Source organism: Sciurus vulgaris (assembly GCF_902686455.1).
Source record: "Sciurus vulgaris genome assembly, chromosome: 5".
Classification (NCBI taxonomy): Eukaryota; Metazoa; Chordata; class Mammalia; order Rodentia; family Sciuridae; genus Sciurus; species Sciurus vulgaris.
Window position 1 is genome coordinate 87,541,829 of NC_136465.1, and position 17,604 is coordinate 87,559,432.

Here is a 17,604-nt window from a genome sequence, read left to right on the forward strand (position 1 = left end):
GGATGAAGCACAATGGCAGAGTAATGGGGGTGGGGTCTCTAAAAGTTTGCAGAGAGAAAAAACAGATCACATTCAAGGGATTAGGAATGAAAATAAGAAAATAATATTGACTGTTCAACAACTCTGGTATCTACAATGCAAACTTCCAAAAGAAAATTATTAGATTTCTAACGTTATGGGGCACAACTTAAGAACAGACTGATCACCACTGAGAAGTCCAAATTTGAGAGTCTTTATTAAGCTGGCCAGCTGACTGTCTCACACAATGCCCCAAAAAATGGCTATTGAGAGAACAGCCCCCACCACAGGGTTGTAGGGGTTCTTATACCAAAAATCACATTAATCATAAGTGTCTGTTGCTATGATCCGAAATTACACATTAACATCATGAGATCATCGACAGGGGGGAGGTGGGTCAGAATGACCCTTACCTAGGTACAAACTAAAGAATGGTTGCTAACATCCACACAATCACTGTTCACATGGTACATTGTTTAGGAGCAATAGGAATCAAAAGAGAGCAATTCTTTACTACATAGGAGCTGCCATTGTATATTATTAAACATGTCACACCAAGTAACTGATGATGGGCACAGAGGCGGGGTGTTCCCATGGGAGAAGCTTATTTCCTACATAACATGGAGTCTCAGAGCAAAATGGAGTCTGTTTAGTCATTTCCCTTAGAGTCTGGCCTGTAACATTCTCATGGAGCCAGATCTGTCAGCCATCACACCAATCCATTAAAATTATCAATCAGGTTTGATAATGAGATAAGCAAAACCTCAGAAGTTCTCTCTCTCAAATGCTCTTCCCCAGGAAGTTACTAGAACATTTATTTGTTCCCAAAGCAACTTTAGCATCAGCCAGGCAATTGTTAGAAATGCAAATTGTGGGACCCTGCCCAGACCCATTGAAGCAGAATCTCCCCTACAATCTACATCTTGTGCCTTTCTATTGCCAGCTAAAGTTTGAGAAACTTTACCAGTGGGTGTACTCCCCTCAAAAGAGGAGTGAACCAGGAGGAGGAAGACATGATCTACAAAGTGATACAACCCAAATCACCCAGATGGCAACAGACGGACAGAAGCTACAAGAGGGATATTGCAAATTTTCACTTAGGATGTGTTCCTAGTTGCGCTAATATGTTCCATTTATTAATGTTTAAATCATCTCAACAATTTTTTGAGATGGGCCTTATTTATTTTCTCCATTTTTACAAAAGAGAAAACTGAGATATGAGATCTCAATTAGTTAAGGTACATTCAAACAGCAGAATTCAAACACAGCGTTCTAAATAGGGACAATATGCTCTTAATTACAACAGACACTCCTGAAAAAAGAAAAACTGAAACCAAGAGGATGCTGTGGTACTTAAATACATTGAGGGACTTACACCTCTGTGAAAGACTTTGAAGATAAATAAGGAAAATATATATGTAGAAAGCCAAACCAGCAAAACTAAGAGAAATATTCCATGGAAAATTTTTGAAAAGAAAAGGAAAAAAGAAAAGACATGAAATCATAACACATTGCATGGTTCAGCTAGGTCTCATATTTTCATAACCCTATGAAAATAAATACTGACTACGGCTTAACAAAAAAAGTGTGACTTCATTATGTTAGAAGGATGGATAGCAAGAGAGGTAAGAAAGCTAAAATCTAGATGCCCTTCAATAGATGGATGGATAAAGAAACTGTGGTATACATACACAATGGAATATTACTTAGTCTTAAAGAAGAATGAAATTATAGCATTTGCAAGTAAATGTATGGAGTTGGAGAGTTTTATGCTAAGTGAAGTAAGCCAATTCCAAAAAACCAAAGGCTAAATGTTTTCTCTGATAAGTGGATGCTGGTTCACAATGGGACAGGGCAAGGGAAGAATGGAGGAACTTTGGATTGGGCAGAGGGGAGGGAGGGAAGAGGAGGAAGTATGGGGATGGGAAAGATGGTGGAATGAGACAGACATTATTACCCTGTGTACGTGTACGATTGCATGAATGGTGTGACTGCATTGTGTACAACCAAAGAAATGAAAAGTTTTGTTCCATTTGTGTACAATGAGTTAAAATGCATTCTGCTGTCTTGTATAACTAAATAGAACAAAAATTTTAAAAGATATTAAAAAAAAAAAAAGCTACAATCTCAGGTACATTTGCTCATGCCTGTAGTTCCAACTCCTCAGCAGCCTGAGGATTGCAAATTTGAGGTCAGTTTCAGCAATCTGGCGAGGTTCCAAGTAATTGGTGAGACCCTGTCTCAAAATAAGAAATAAAAAGGACTGAGGGTATAGCTTAGTGGTTAAGCACCCCTGGGTTCAATTCCCAAAACCTGAAAAAAGCTGAAAGTCTTATCCTGCATATTGGGAAGTAAATGTTTAATGCCTAAAATTGAATACTTAGGAAATAACAGTGTAACACATGTTAATAGCCAAGAGTTAAAACTAGTTGCCCCTTTGGAGGAAAGAAAGGTAGTAAATAAAGGTGAAGAAGATTTCGTTGTTGTTGTTGTTGTCATAGATGTTCTAAAATTATTGGCCTTTTAAATTATTCCCATGTTTCTTTGATTAAAAAAACTAATAGTGGGCTGGGGATATAGCTTAGTTGGTAGAGTGCTTGTCTCGCAAGCACAAGGTCTTGAGTTCAATCCCCAGCACCACATACACACACACACAAAAAACCTAACATTAAAAGAATAAATTTACTATGATACAGGAGTCAAATTTCAGTAAATGTTCTCAAATGTCTCTGATAAACAATTTCCATTATCCTGTTCCTGACTTTCAAAGCAGGACCAAAGACATCTTGGGGACTTTCTTCCTTGTCTCCATTGTCAGAGCAGCAATTCTTTGTCCCTTTCCAAACCCTGAGATTCTGGACTTCATATCCAAAAGGACAGATGGAAGGGAATCACTGAGACCCATTGTCTTCATTTTCCCAGTTTTTTTTGTTTTTGAGTTTTTTTTTTTTTTTTTTTTTTTTTCCAGTGCTGGGGATTGAACCCAGGGTCTTGTGCTTGCAAAGCGAGCACTCTACCAACTGAGTTATCTCCCCAGCCCCATTTTCCCAGATTTTGACAGTGTGTTGTCTTCTCTACAATCCATTTCTACAGAAACAAATCCTCTACATTATCCAGAAATTTTTAGAAGGAATAAGGTTGCTGTGACCTTGCCTGAGTTTTAATGTCCACAAACATGAGTACTTTTGGTATCACGCTTCCATTTATTCATTCATCCAAACAAAAATGTTTTGTGAGCTCCTACTATGTGCTAGAGACTGACTTTGCATTTCTTGCAATTATTATTTCTCTATGCATTTTTTTCATATTTAGGGATCAAAATGCTGTGTGGGTCTTTATAATCATCACCTTTTTTTAAATTAGAAAAGTCATCCTTCTGTGATGTAATGTTTAATTAAAAGAAGGATAAACCAGATTATTTTAAGAAAGGAAAAGTGCCAAGATTTATTTTCTAAATTTAGATCAAGCCAGTTTAAATGTTTCTTTTACCCAATTTATCAGTGGGTTCTCTTGTAGCCCAGAAAAATGTTAGCATTTGTCTAAAAGGATTATCTACTTTGGGCTGATAATTTATGAGAAAACAGATTTTTGTGCTCCCCCTTAAGAGAGAAAAAACACACAGGGTACAATAGTATTTTGAAGTACTAATTGATGTATCCTTACACAATCCCTCCTCCCATCCTCCTCAAATCCAGACAATTTAGTGTAAATTCACCATTGTCCTGAAGGGTTGTTAATATGGCAGATGCAGAGTGCAAAAGAGACAAGTTCTTAGCTAAGTTAGAAGTCATAGTCTAGATGTAAACAACAAATTTAGAAGCAGTACCTTCCAGGTCTGTTTTCCCTTCTCAGTTGAACTTAAAGACAGAGAATGGTGAGATGTTATAAGACACTGCTGAGGGGTCCTGGGTCCTACTTCCTACCACTATTCCTTCCCCATCTCCAAAGGAGGGAAAGTTTTCAGCCTGGAATCAGAGTAAAGGAGATCTGGGAGGAGAGTAACTGAGGAGAGGCGAGCCCAAGGCAAACACATTGACCAGGATTGTAGGGGAGCCCTTCAGATTTCTCTGTGCCCCCATGTTTACAGCATATTTTTAAATCCTTTGACAATACGATATTAAAAACTCACTTTAAACTGCAACTGTCGGTTTGGTTAGTTACCCAAATCACATTGAAATACCAGGAGTGTTCAGTTGGCAATCAAATCAGGAATACTGTCAATATGAATGGACTATGAGAGAGAGAGTCAGTATGAATATTTATCTTCTGTTATCCATACTTCCATCAATACTAGAAGTTTTTCTGTTGGCATGACTGTTAGAGTCTCATTGTGGAAATAAGTGGAATTCAAGGTGTCTCATTTAGTGAACAGAATATGAAAATTCAAGTCTATAACTTTGACCCTTACGGTTGACACCTGAGACTTGATCCTTAATGAACTTGTGTTCAATCATTGAGTTGGAAGATTTCTGGTTGCCTGATGCCAACTAGAAAGGCATAGGATCCTGTCTCCCAATATAATTGGATGTGCTTAAACATTGCATGCAAAGAAATAGATGGAACACCCAAAAGAATAGAAAGCAAGGACTTCATCAATCTTAGAGAACCATGTGTATAAATGTTTATGAGTCAGCTTGCTAATAAGTGCTGATTTTTCTTTTTCTTTTTTTTTTTTAAATAAGTGTATTTGTGGCATATTTTGCAGAAAGCAAATCAATCTGGTGGCAGTTGCTATCCCTTACTAAATAGCCTGAGGTTATACAAGACTGGACAGGTTTAGTTTCACAACAATCCCCAGGAAGCTAGAGAGTGAGTTGACTGAGAGTGAAAACCGCTGAAGGGCGAAGGGCGTTTGTGGATGTGTTGAGGGAACAGTGCAGCATGAGGAAGCTTGAGTCCCACAGCCAGGGTCAGGAACTCAACACCTCAATGAAGTGATATAGAGCAAGAAGGATGTCTGGAAACCATACAGGATGATCACAGGGTGACTGATAGCTGGGACAACTACTGATCCAGGTCCAGATACTTCCTCTTTCCCTGGGGCCACGAGGCTATTTAAAGACAATCAGGAAATTGACTGAATTAAAACTTGAAATGTCTAAATTTACTAGGAATTGACTGAAATTATGTTACTACCTTCAGGAAGCATAGGGTCTTTAAACAGACATTAAATTGGAATTTGGAGGGGAAATCCAAAATTTTTCCTTTCTTGCATATCTACGTTTTGGGTTTTAAGAATTTGTAATCACTATATTCCATGAAAGAAGAAAAATTTTGGGTCTCTCCATTTTTATTTCAAAGATCTGTTACACCAAGTCTGTTACATCTTCTCCAGCAGTTCTTCAGGAGTGACCCCAGTGTCCCTAGACTCTTCTTAGTGATCCAAAGTCTGGTCTACATTATGTTAAGTGAAATAAATCAAATTCAGAAGGTAAGGGTCATATGTTTTCTCTGATATGTGAAAGCTAGAAAGGAAGAAGGAAAATAAAATTGTGAGGGAAGCGGGGATCTCAAGAAAAGCAAAGGGAGATCAGAAGAGGAAAGGGATCAGGGACTGGAGATGGCTGGGGGAGTGCTAGGAAGTGACACTAGTCAAATTATAGTGCTATATTGTGTGCATGCATGAGTATGGAACAACAAATCCCATCAATATGCACAACTATAATGCACTGACAAAAAATATGGCTGGGGGGGCAAAAAAATTACATAGATAGCTTGCATGCCTGTAATCCCAGCAGCTCGGGAGGCTGAGGCAGGTGGATCAAGAATTCAAAGCCGGGCTGGGATATAGCTCAGTTGGTAGAGTGCTTGCCTCATGAGCACCTGGGTTCAATCCCCAGTACCACAAAAAAAAAAAAAAAAAGAATTCAAAGCCACCCTCAGTAAAAGCGAGGCACTAAGCAACTCAGTGAGACACTGTCTCTAAATAAAATACAAAATAGGGCTGGGGATGTGACTCAATGGTCAAGTGACCCTTGAGTTCAATCCCTGGTACTCACCCATAAAAGAAAGGGATATTAATATTTTGCTGAAATGTCTATTTCTTTAGGAAAAACTTTCTTACACTTCTGACATCAGATATGTGAGTTTTTCCCACACCAAGCAATAATCCAATTCTCTGTGGATACCACCCAGGGTCCTACAATTCAATTTAATTTTGACATTACCTTCCTGGAGATAGCATCACATCTCACAACAAGAGCTCAGTTCCATAAGACTACCCTCCTACCCCACCTCTTCATAAGTCCAAAAGTCTAAATTATCTCTTTTGTATGTAAATAAAAAGCCCCCACAATTCCTTCCTCAGTTCACTCATTTGCTAGAGTAGCTCACAGAACTTAGGAAAGTACTTCACTTACTTTTACCTTTTTATTGAAAAAGGGCACAAGTCAGGAACAGCCAAATAGAAGAGACGCATAGGGCTAGGTATGGGGGAAAGCGTATGGACCTTCCACAGCCTCTCCATAAGTGCCACCCTCTGAGCACCTCTCTAAATACCCTTTTCAGTATTTATGGAGGCTTCAGTACATAGGCATGATTGATTAAATCACTAACCATTGGAGATTCATTCAACCTCCACCCTCTCTCCCCTCTCCATGGTGGGGGGCGGGGGACTGAAAGTTCCAACCTTCTAATTACATGGCTAGTTCCTGGCAACTAGTCCCCATCCTGAGATGACCCCAGAACTCCCTGCCATCAGTCCTCTTACTGTCAGAAAAAAAGACATCGCTTCAGAGATTCTAGGTTTTAGGAGCTGTGTGCCAGAAAACAGAAATAAAGACTAGATTTATATTGACTACTATAAACCACAGTATCACACTATTCAAATCAGAAGAAAGACCGTATCTTAAGTATGTAGGTACATTCTGCAGCAGGGAAGGAGGTGGTAGCAAAAGAAAACTTATGTTGAATTGACTCCTTGGAATTTTACTTCCTAAGCTGATAAAATCATCTTGCATTCAGCAAACATCTAACCATGAGCCAGACATGGTATGGGGAAACCACTAGTTTCACCAAGATGATTAAAATATTTTCTGACGTCATGTAGGTGAGACAGAAAATACAATGTGCTACATGATGTGATGGGGTCAAGTTTAGAGTTAAAGCTAGGAAGAGAGTGCCCAGCTCTGGCTAGAGGGTCAGGGCAAGTCTTTGAAAAAGCTTCCAGAAGAGATTTCGTTCAAACTGGATCCTAAATTTGTTCAGCAGAAAAATGGCCTTTCCGTGGAGCACTAACAGAATATGTCAAGGCAAAAATGAATGGAAAAGCATGGAGAGATGGAGAATAAGGCGAAGGCCAGGACCCAGAAAGCACATGGGCAGACTCGTGAGGTGTAATGTTGGAAGCATAGTGTGGTCAGATAGCAAAGGCTCACAGGTGCCTTCCTAAGAGACCGGACATTACGAGGTCAACCATCTCACCCAATAGACCTAGAGCTTCCAAAGAGGTACCCTAATGGAAGCACAGTACAATGCTTTGAATGTGCCCCCCAAAGTTCATGTGTTGGAAACTTAATCCACAAACTCATATGTTAATGGTATTTGGAGGTGGGGTCTTTGGGAGGTAATTAGAATTAGAGGAGGTTGTGATGATAGGGCCCATGATGGCTTTAATGGCTTCATGAAAAGAGGAAAAGAGACTGAAGTTAACTTGCTTGCTCTGTCTCACCATGTTATGATGCACCAAGAAGGTCCTCACCAATTATCTCTACCATTTTTTTTTTTTTTTTTTTTTTGGACTTTTAAGCTTCCAGAATCAGGAACTAAATAAATCTTTATTCTTTATAAATTACTTAGTGTCAGGTTTTGTTAAGGCAACAGAAAATGGACTAAGACACACAGGGTGGGTCAAAAGGCCAAGGTTCTGGCCTCTCTCTACTCCATCACACCTTACTTAATTTCTTTTACATATCTCTTTTATATTTTTAACTTGAAAGTAGGACCCATCTGTTGTTTTTTTTTTTTTTTTTAAGTTTTAAAATCACTCATATAAGCAACTGAGAGTCATAAAAGATCTGTAATTAGGGAAGTTAAATGACCATATTTTCATTTTAGGAAGCTAATTCTGGCTGCAAATGTAGTGAAAGACTAGAGAAAGGAGACAGAAAAAGTCAAGACTGTTAAAGCAGCACAGACGGGGGATGACAAAGGGTATAAATCAAGTTAGCGATGATAACAGAAGTATGAATAGAAGCAAGGAGAGGGAACACATTCAAGAGACATTTCAGAGACTGGACTGTCAGCCATCTACAATTCCTACCATACATACAGCAGCTTTTGACAGCATTGGGGCAAAGTAGGCAGGAAAACTGGACATGCTTTACCCTTCCACTGGTGGACTCATCAGCTGTTTTACTTCAAGCCCAGTGATCACAATGGGGAAGTGAGATAGGGCCCAAGCATCTAAGCTGCTGAGGGTAACACAGTTTATTGACAGATGTGATTTTTGTGGAAAGTTGCAAGAAATTTAGTGACTTGAGGTTGGACATGGAAAAAAATCACCAACACAGCGTTCATTTGATTAATCAATTCTAGAAGACAGATGTGGTATGTCATTGACATTTTTATTTTCTTTATTTTCTAAAATGCAATATTTTAGTATAACTCCTAAGAAATTAGGAAAAAATAAATTTAGTAGTAAATGAAATGAGTCATGGAGGTGCTTCATTTTGTTATTGTTTTTATGCTATACTATTTGATATACCAACTACAAGGATATACTCACAATACAATGCTTTGCTAAGACTGACCCTTACATCGGGCTGGCCTTATATTGACTCTATTGTGGATTTAAGACATGATGGTGCGATAATCAACCTTTATTTCATGCATTCAGTCATTCATTAACTTTACTAAGAACTTACTTTGCAAAGAGTCCTCAGATGAGCACTGAGTATACAGTGGAACACAACATACATGCGATCTGACTCTAGTGGAGCTTTCAGTCTTAGCAGGGGAGAAAGACTAGCGTCAAACAACTAATTGCACACTTACTTATTTGATCACTATTGTGATATCTGCTTTGAAGATGAAAGGAAAGCTACATAGAATAGGGAACTTCATTCAGTTCCCATTTCCATGAGGAAGTCACTTTTGACCTGTAAGCTGAAAGATAAGCTGCTGCTTCTGCAAATAAATGGAGTATAGAGACTCAGGTGGAGTAGACAGTGAAAGCAGGAGCCTGGGCCCTGAACAGCTGGGGAAAGGCAAGCATGGCAGGAGGGCAGAAATCAACAGAAAGAATAGCTAGATTAGGAAAGCATTATCATAAGAAGACTTATAGGTCATATTGAGAACTGGGTTTATTCTAGAGGCTTAAGAACACCATTGAGAGAATTTAAATAGGGGTAGAGGGTGAGGCAAAATTATCAGACTTGTATTTTTATTTTTTAAGTTTATTTATTTATTTTTGTGGTACTGGGGATTGAACCCAGAGGCACTTTGCCATTGAGCTACATTCCCAGCCATTTTAATTATTTATTTTGAGACAGAGTCTCCCTAAACTGCCCAGGCTGACCTCAAACTCACAATTCTCCTACCTCATCTTCCTGAGTCACTGGGATTATAGGCATGCACCACCTTGCCCCGCTGTACTTGTATTTCTAAGGAGCTCTCTGACTTATTGGTGGAAAAGAGATTGAAATCAGACAGAGATGGATTGAGGGAGAATATGTAAGTGGATTTATCAGAAACTTAATGTCCATTTTAGACCCTAATACCAGCAACTTAAGTTCTAGACATAAATCTAATCCCAGCAGTTCTAAATAGAACAAGGCTTGGACATACCAGGTAGCAGAGACTAAAATCTATCTTGCTGCTCTGAGTTTGGTGTCCTATGCCTGGCATGACCCTGGACCACTAGACCATGGCCTCCCCAGCTGCAGCTGTGTTGGCCTGGGCCATGTTCTTCCTACTGTTTCAAAGCTTTCCACACAGGACTAGAGCCTTTCCCTAAAACCTAGCTAGCCCTCTGTCTAACATCACCAGCCCCTAAATTCTGCAGTCATTCATCACACACCGGATTGGCCTCCTAGGACAGAAGTGCCTCCCAAATGTAGCTCTTTTCCACCATCTGCTTCAACTTGGGCTGCTGGTCCCCTTAACTGGTTTCAGCTCTGCTTAGTTCAGAGTTCTCACCTGGTCCTTCCTCTACCCTCTCCAAAAATGCTGCTGAGCCAAGGCTGCAGGAATTATACAAATAAGCTATGACAGATAGCTTACTACAGTGAGATATCTAGAAGATCTTCCCCTTAGCAGAAGAGAGGTAATTTTTGTTTTGTTTTTCAATTCTACTGGAAATTACTCTCCCAGTTCTCTTTCGGTCCTGATGCACATGATTATCAAAAGAATCAAGATCATGTTTTATGGCAACAAGTATTGTAAGCTTTGCGAGCTGGAAGTTTTTTCTCAAAAATATTTAACTGTTTAGGTTTGTTTGCTTTTAACCAACATACATGTCTAACTTCTATTTGTTTGATTTCCAGCAGCAAAAATGATATGCTTAGCTGGAGAGAGATACTGGGATGTGAAAAGTGGTATGAGTCAAGGAGCTACTGGCATGTAACCTATAGCAGATGTGTTGTTAGATTTAATAAGCAGTCCTTGGTGTCAGGATTTTTTTCTTTCTTTATAAAGAAGGCTCTCCATATATGGGCAAAATGTAAATCAAAATATGAAATATAATCCTACCAATGTACAACAAATAATTCTCCACCCTTGCCCTTTCTTTACTCCTGAAAGAAAAGAGTTGAGAGAAGAAAGGTTTTCCCTGAGTTCTCAGGATACATTTCTTTTTCTTTTGTTTCCCTCTTTGCTTTTCCAGTCCAGGCAAAGCAGGACCTTTCATTAGAAAATAGGGCTAGAGGTGTAGCCCGGTGGTGGCATGCCTCCCTAGCATGAGCAAGGTCCTGGGTTTGATCCCACCACTGCAAAAAATAAAATAAAAAATTTTTTAAAAGTTATTTGCATGTGTGCACGCTTGCATGCATGTGTGCACGTGTGCATATGTGTATCATCTCATTTCCTAAGATTGAAAACCAAAAAGCATTCATAGGTTTCAAGATAATATCCTTTTAAATCTGTTTGTGGTCCTTTTAAAATACCTTTTCCTAAAAGTAGAATTCTCAGGATGACCTGAACAAATACAGATTGGATGCAAAGTGTTTCTGCCAAGTTGTACGACTGATGTGAATTAAAGTAGCTGAAATGTAAGCTCATGTTATTGTAATCTGAAGTGTTAAAGTGTGCCCTTCATCTAAGAAATGCAAAATATTTTCAAAACAAGCACCATGTGATACTTAGCAGATTGAGTCATATGATTACAGCTCTCCAGAGGAGGTAACTTGTTGAGCAGAGACTTTGGGATGTTTTGTTAAAATACTTTCTTCATGTGAGCTCAGAATTATCCTTTTTTTTTTTTTTTTCCATTTTATTGGAGTAAACTAATTACTGTAAAAATTAAAACGTTCTAAGGAATCTTACTATCTTCTAAATTTCAAGGGATTTTTTTTTTTTTAAAGCTCAAGTGAATAATGAAGTGTCAGGTGTTTTTACTTAGTAGCCTTTTGTGCTGTTTTGGAGCTCCCAGTCATACTGTAAATTTGACTACTTTAGCACTTTGTACCCTGTTCTCAAATTTGAGATTTTCTTTATTCTTTCTCCCATGTGCTATTACAGCATGCATTTCATAATCTGTAGATTAGTTTAATTTTTCCCTGGTGGTAGAAACAGCAAAGACACTTGAGCTGCCAACTGGAAATTGCAACTCCCAGCTCCACCTAAGCAGAAATAAATAAGCCCCCAAAGGAGAGGTAAGTAGTAGCCTCAGATCCAGTGGCAAAGCCCCTGTGGGAATTAGGGAAGAACAATGTTATTTCTACTCCCTGGATATATGAGCACCTTGAAAGGGAGACCAAAACTTGAGGTTAGAGAAAAACAAGTAACAGAGAGCTAGCTGCAAATTCCATATCACAATTGGTTGGGATGGAAACCATTGTTCTTTAAAAATAATTTCCAAGAGAGTTTCCTACCTAATAACATGCCCCCCCATTCAGTTCTTCTTTTCTCTATTTTATTTCCTTTGTTTTTTGGTTTTGTTTTGTTTGGAACACAGGTGCTTAAGCCTCTGGATCTCATAACTTCTCAACCTGAGCTCAGTGATCTTTTTTTAATTTGTTGGGTTCTAAGGCATTTGATATCCTCTAGCTAAAATGTTAAAACCAATACTGATAGTTCTCTATTTTTGAAATTTAGAATTCACACTAATTTCCCTTTTTTTATTTTAGTCCTCTATCTAATACCATCTACCTGTTTGTTTGTTTGTTTTTTGAGCTGGCTTAAAACTCTGACTTGAGTCAACTGGGTGGCAAGTACCTATAATCCCAGAATTTAGGGGGCTGAGGCTCAGGATCACCTGAGCTCCAGCAAGACCTTGTCTTCCAGTGGGTGTTATCTACCAAGGGAAATTTCAAAAGACCGTCTCTGAAGGATAGAGTGATTGAGTTCTCCCTTGGCCCAATTTCTGTGAATTTATAATTCAAACGTGTAACATAAATGGAAGCCAAATTCATGCACAACATGAATGCTATTAGTACGTAAATAATGGAGAACAAAGTTGAGGAAGGGCAATGTGTTTTTGTGGTTTCAGAAAGAAAATCCTGATGATTAACAGAAGACTTAATTTCTCTGAGTACTTCAGATGGTAGCTCAGTATACCTGGCTTTCATAGGCCAGAAACATTTTTAATTCATCTACAGGAAATTAAGTTTTATGGTCCTGAAATGTTCCAATGTGAAAGAGTACTCTTAAAAAAAAAAAAAAAAAAAAAGAACATGAGGTTATAAATACAAAATTAGGAACAAAAATGAATATGTGTTTGGTAATAGAAAATAAATCACAATATAATATAGTTTTAAAATCCAATAAATACATTAAGCATCCACACAATACAAAAAATTACATGTTTTGTGAATTGCCTGATAAACATCTCTAATAGATTTTTTTTTCTGTATACTCTAGGAGAATATACAAAATTAAATTTAACACAAGAGAGATTTCAGTATAATTTTAAGTGGTTACTATATTATACTGAGTTACATAAATGTGAAAATTACTCTTATATTACCTATATTGACTAAGTATATGTAGGAATTTTGTCAGGGAGCACTTTTTTGACCTCTATTACTGCATTGCTATGTTGTTAGTAGTGTGCTGATTCAACATGTTGTTGTTTTTTTTTTTTTTTAAATGGGGGCAGGGGTTAGTGTTTTTTGTGTTTTGTTTGTTCGTTTGTTTTTGTTTTTTTCCTATAACAGGGATCCAACTTAGAGCCTTGTACATGCTTGGCATATGCTCTACCACTGAGCTACACCCTCAGTCCCCAAAAATTGCCACTTTTTCCCCCCAAGACAATCTCGCTATGTTGCCCAGGCCAGTTTGAACACCTGGGCACAAGTGATCCTCCCGACTCAGCCTCTCAAGTAGCTCAGATTACAGTCACATGCCTCTGAGCCTGGTTCTTTGTGTGCTGCTTCATTTGGAACCATTAAACTTTATCAGGACAAGATACGTCAGATGTTCTAAGTGATCTGACATATTGGAATGCAATATGCAATGTACTAAGACACATATTCAGTGTTTCATAATAGTCCTAAAGTTTGTGGTGTATAAACAAAAGAATTAGATTAACTTTTATTTTGCGTAATTCTCATCCAAAAGATGGTAAATACATGGTGCATTTATCACTTTACTCTCTGCATTATTAAGCATATTCCAGATAGGAGAAAATATCCATTTCGATTAGATAATGATAACAGAATGTTCTACTTACAGTTTTACACTTCTGATGATTAAAAGAATTTTCCACAGACAAACTTTTGGCTTCATACTTTATAAACCTCTTTTCTTCTTCCACAGTCAACACTTCAGTGCCTGATGCTTTGGGACACACTCATATGACAATGAGATTTTTGGTCTTGTACCTTCATGTCACAATGCCAGGTGGGCAGCAGATGTTCCCTGGAAGCAATTCTTTCAAAGAAATGCCTAATTACACATGAAAGTGACTGTCAACCGCTGCATTCCCAAAATGCACCACCAATTACCAAATTGCACACCAAAGGAAGTGTGAGGAAGGGAAAGTCTGAGGGAGATAGAAATCTTCACTAATCACAGTTAAAAATTTGCAAATTTTACAAAATCATATAGCTATGTGAACATCTGGCCTTTAAGCATAAGCTCCATTAGCCTCACGATAAAGTTCTGCATTTAATCTAACTTGATTTTTTTTCAAACAAAAATGTTTGTTTTAACTTATTGTGGATTAAATGTCATTTACACATATATATGTACACACGCATGTGCCTATGTATGCATGCCTGTTACATGTATGTATATATGTGTACTTATATGTATGTGCATATATACACATATACAAATATATGTATATAAATGCTATAGAGATTAAGGTCATTTATTCTGTATTAAGATCTTGCTAAGGTTAGGATATGGTTTGAGTGTATCCCCAAGGCTTCATGTGTTGAAATGTAAACCCCACTGAGAGGTATTAAAATAATGGAAATTTCATCCGAGTATGGTGTTTAGAGATAGGGTCTTTGGGAGATGATAATGGTAAGATAAAGTCATCGGGGTGGAGCCCCATTATTGAATCCTGGTGGACTTAAAAGAAGAGGGAGAGATACCAGAAGAGATAGACACACGTGCATGATCCTTGTCTTTTACCATATAATGCCCTGTACCACGTTAGGCCTCTGCTAGCAAGAAGGTCAGCACCAGATATGGTCACTCAATCTTGGACCTCGAGAACTGTGAGCCAAAATAAACCTCTTCAACTCACCCAGTCTGTGGTGTTGTGTTGTTGGCAACAGAAAGTGAACTAACATAAGCATATTTACAAACAAATTAGGAAACATGGCAAAAATAGTGAAAAGGGATTTCAGTCATATACCAAAATAGGTGATTTGTGTTGTGTCAGTTAGTGGCTTTCACTGTCCCTCACATTGCTCCATCTGCTTCCTATACTTAGCAACCAGAAACTACAATAATTATTTTATTCATTTATGCTCCTTTCCTTAAATTTCTTCTTCTCCTGGAGTTTTGTTATTCAAAGATATAGTTTAGAATTTGACAGTAAAACTTCAATTTCCAATTTTTGATTGTCTAAGGCCATACAGATTTTTTAAATATTAATTGATGGGAAATAAACAAATAAATATGAATTTGTGAACAAAACTAAAATAACTAAGAATTGGCTAAAGTGATAGGTCACCTATGTCTGAAACTACATCCTAATTTTACCTTCACAGTTTTTCCTATTGCTCATTTATTAATTTAATAAATATCTGCTATATATGGAACCTGCACCATGGTGGACCAGACAGCAGTGACTCAAATAATCAAACAAATAAATGTCATTATAATGGCAAACTGTGATCAGAGACATGAAGGAAATGTAAGGATAAAATAAGAGGAAGCCCATACTAGTTTTTCACTGGGATGGAAAGAGAAGGGGACAGAGAAGTCTTTCCTGAAAAAATGGCACTTGATTTGGACTGAAGTATGAATTATTATTTAGAAATAACAATGAAGAAAGGGTGGTAAAGAGACGGAAACAAGTATTACAGACAGAAGATTGCTATGGTTTCAATGTGTCCCTCAAATTTCATGTGCTGGAAATTTAATCTCCAAATGCATGAGTTCATGGAATTTGGAGGTAGGTGGGACCTTTGTGAGTTAACTGTGTCATGAGGTCTGGATTAATGGGTTACTGAGGAAGTAATTTTGTTATAAAAACAAGCTCTGTCTGGCTCACCTGCTCCGTCCCATCACGTCATGCCCTGTGCCATGTTTTGCTGCAGCCTGAAGAGCTTCATCAGAAGGCCTACCACCATGATCTTGGACTTTCCAGCCTCCAGAAATATGAGCTACACAAACCCATATTATTTGTAAATAACCCAGTCTCCAAAATTTTGTTGTAGCCACAGAAAATTGACTAAGGAAAGAGTATAGTGTGTGAGAAGTCTTAGGAAAGCAAGGAGTCATAACCATTCAAAAAACTAAAAAGAAGCTTGTGTGGTTGGAACACAGTGAGCAAGGAGGGGCCCTGCACAGGGGAAAGCTAGAAATTAGGCAGGTCAGATCATGCCAGGATTCAGGATAATAAGTGATGGCAGAGTTTTAAACAAGGGGGAGCACAGTCAGATTTAAACCTTTTTAAAAAATACCTTTGAAATAGAAATGAGATGAAAAAATTGGGAGAGGTGATATTTCTCTAACATTTTTATCACTTTGACTTTTGAACCATGTCAATGTTTTAACAGTCATAAAATAACGCTGGGTACATTTTATTCCTAAAAGGGAATACAAACTAAAACAAATGAATCCTATTATATTTCAAAAGAATAACAAACATACTAGAAGCAGGAAGGGAAAATTCAAGTAACTTTTGAACACAGCATGTTGACACTATGCTTTCACTCGAAAGAAAATGGACTTTAATTAAATGTTGAATACATGATTTCTAATATTTATGATGAAAGAAAGAAACAAAGAAATATATAAGGAGGATATGTGTGTGTACATACATATTTCTTAGTACCGGCCACTGTGAAACCCTAGAAGGAATCACTCCTCAAGAGCAAGGAGAACATGTCCAAATTTAGGCCTCGAAAACCGATTCCCCTTAAGTCAAACAAAGCTCCTTGGGGAAATAGTTAACTCCAGCCAGGGACATAGAAAGTATCAGATGAACCTGGAACATCATATTGTGACAGAAAGTAAGGAAGTGGTTCAAAAATGACAGCGGTATCAAAAGAACACAGGAGCCAGATCTTATGTGGCCAAATTTGGGGATAATTTCAGCAGGAAAGTAATTAAATGAAAACCCACTGAAGGAAATAAGAATGCCTCATATTTCTATAATAATACAGAAATTACAGGAAGGAAAGGAGGGAGTGAGGGAAAGAGGGAGAGAGGAAAGAAAAGCTTTTGTACAACAAATATAATAATTTGTGTACAACCATAGAAATTGAAACTCTTCAAAAGATACTGTATACAATGAATCAAAAATGCATTCTATAAAAATAAAAATTTACAAAATATATAAAATTACCTTAGGCAACAATCACCAATAGAAATGATGATGAAAATGTGATGATGAGTCAGAAATAATTTACTGCCACCCCAGAAAATAGTTGTAAGTCAGAAGGAGAAAAACAGAAACTTTGCAATGCAGGATCCTTTAACCAAAAGTCAAAGTTAATATCACTAGTATTAAGACCAACCAAACTCATGTGGCTCATGATACAATGAACTGAGAAGTAAGTTATTAATAGAATTCCTGCCAAAAATAAATAAATTCAATCTAATCATGGGGAAATATCAAACAAACCCACATTGAGAAACACTGTACAGATAATTGGCCTGTATTCTTTAAAAATGTCAAGGATGTGCAAGACTACTGTGTACTAGAGAATTGTTGCATATTAAATGAGACTGAAGAAATTGATGAATAGTGCAACAGATGATCTTGGACTGAACACTGAACCTCAAGATTTGTGCTTTAATTTT

The 17,604-nt window shown here is 37.7% G+C and overlaps 1 long non-coding RNA gene across 3 annotated transcripts in view; it reads right to left on the reverse strand.

Annotated features, from left to right (window-relative positions):
- Positions 1-17,604, reverse strand: part of LOC306662027 — a 110,008-nt gene that overhangs the window by 24,000 nt on the left and 68,404 nt on the right. Inside the window, exon 3 of one of the 3 annotated variants that reach the window (XR_013764031.1) lies at positions 13,847-14,046. The exons of the other annotated variants lie outside the window; for them this stretch is intronic. This is a non-coding gene — a long non-coding RNA (uncharacterized lncRNA). The remainder of the gene's footprint in view (positions 1-13,846; positions 14,047-17,604) is intronic. 3 annotated transcript variants of the gene reach the window in all.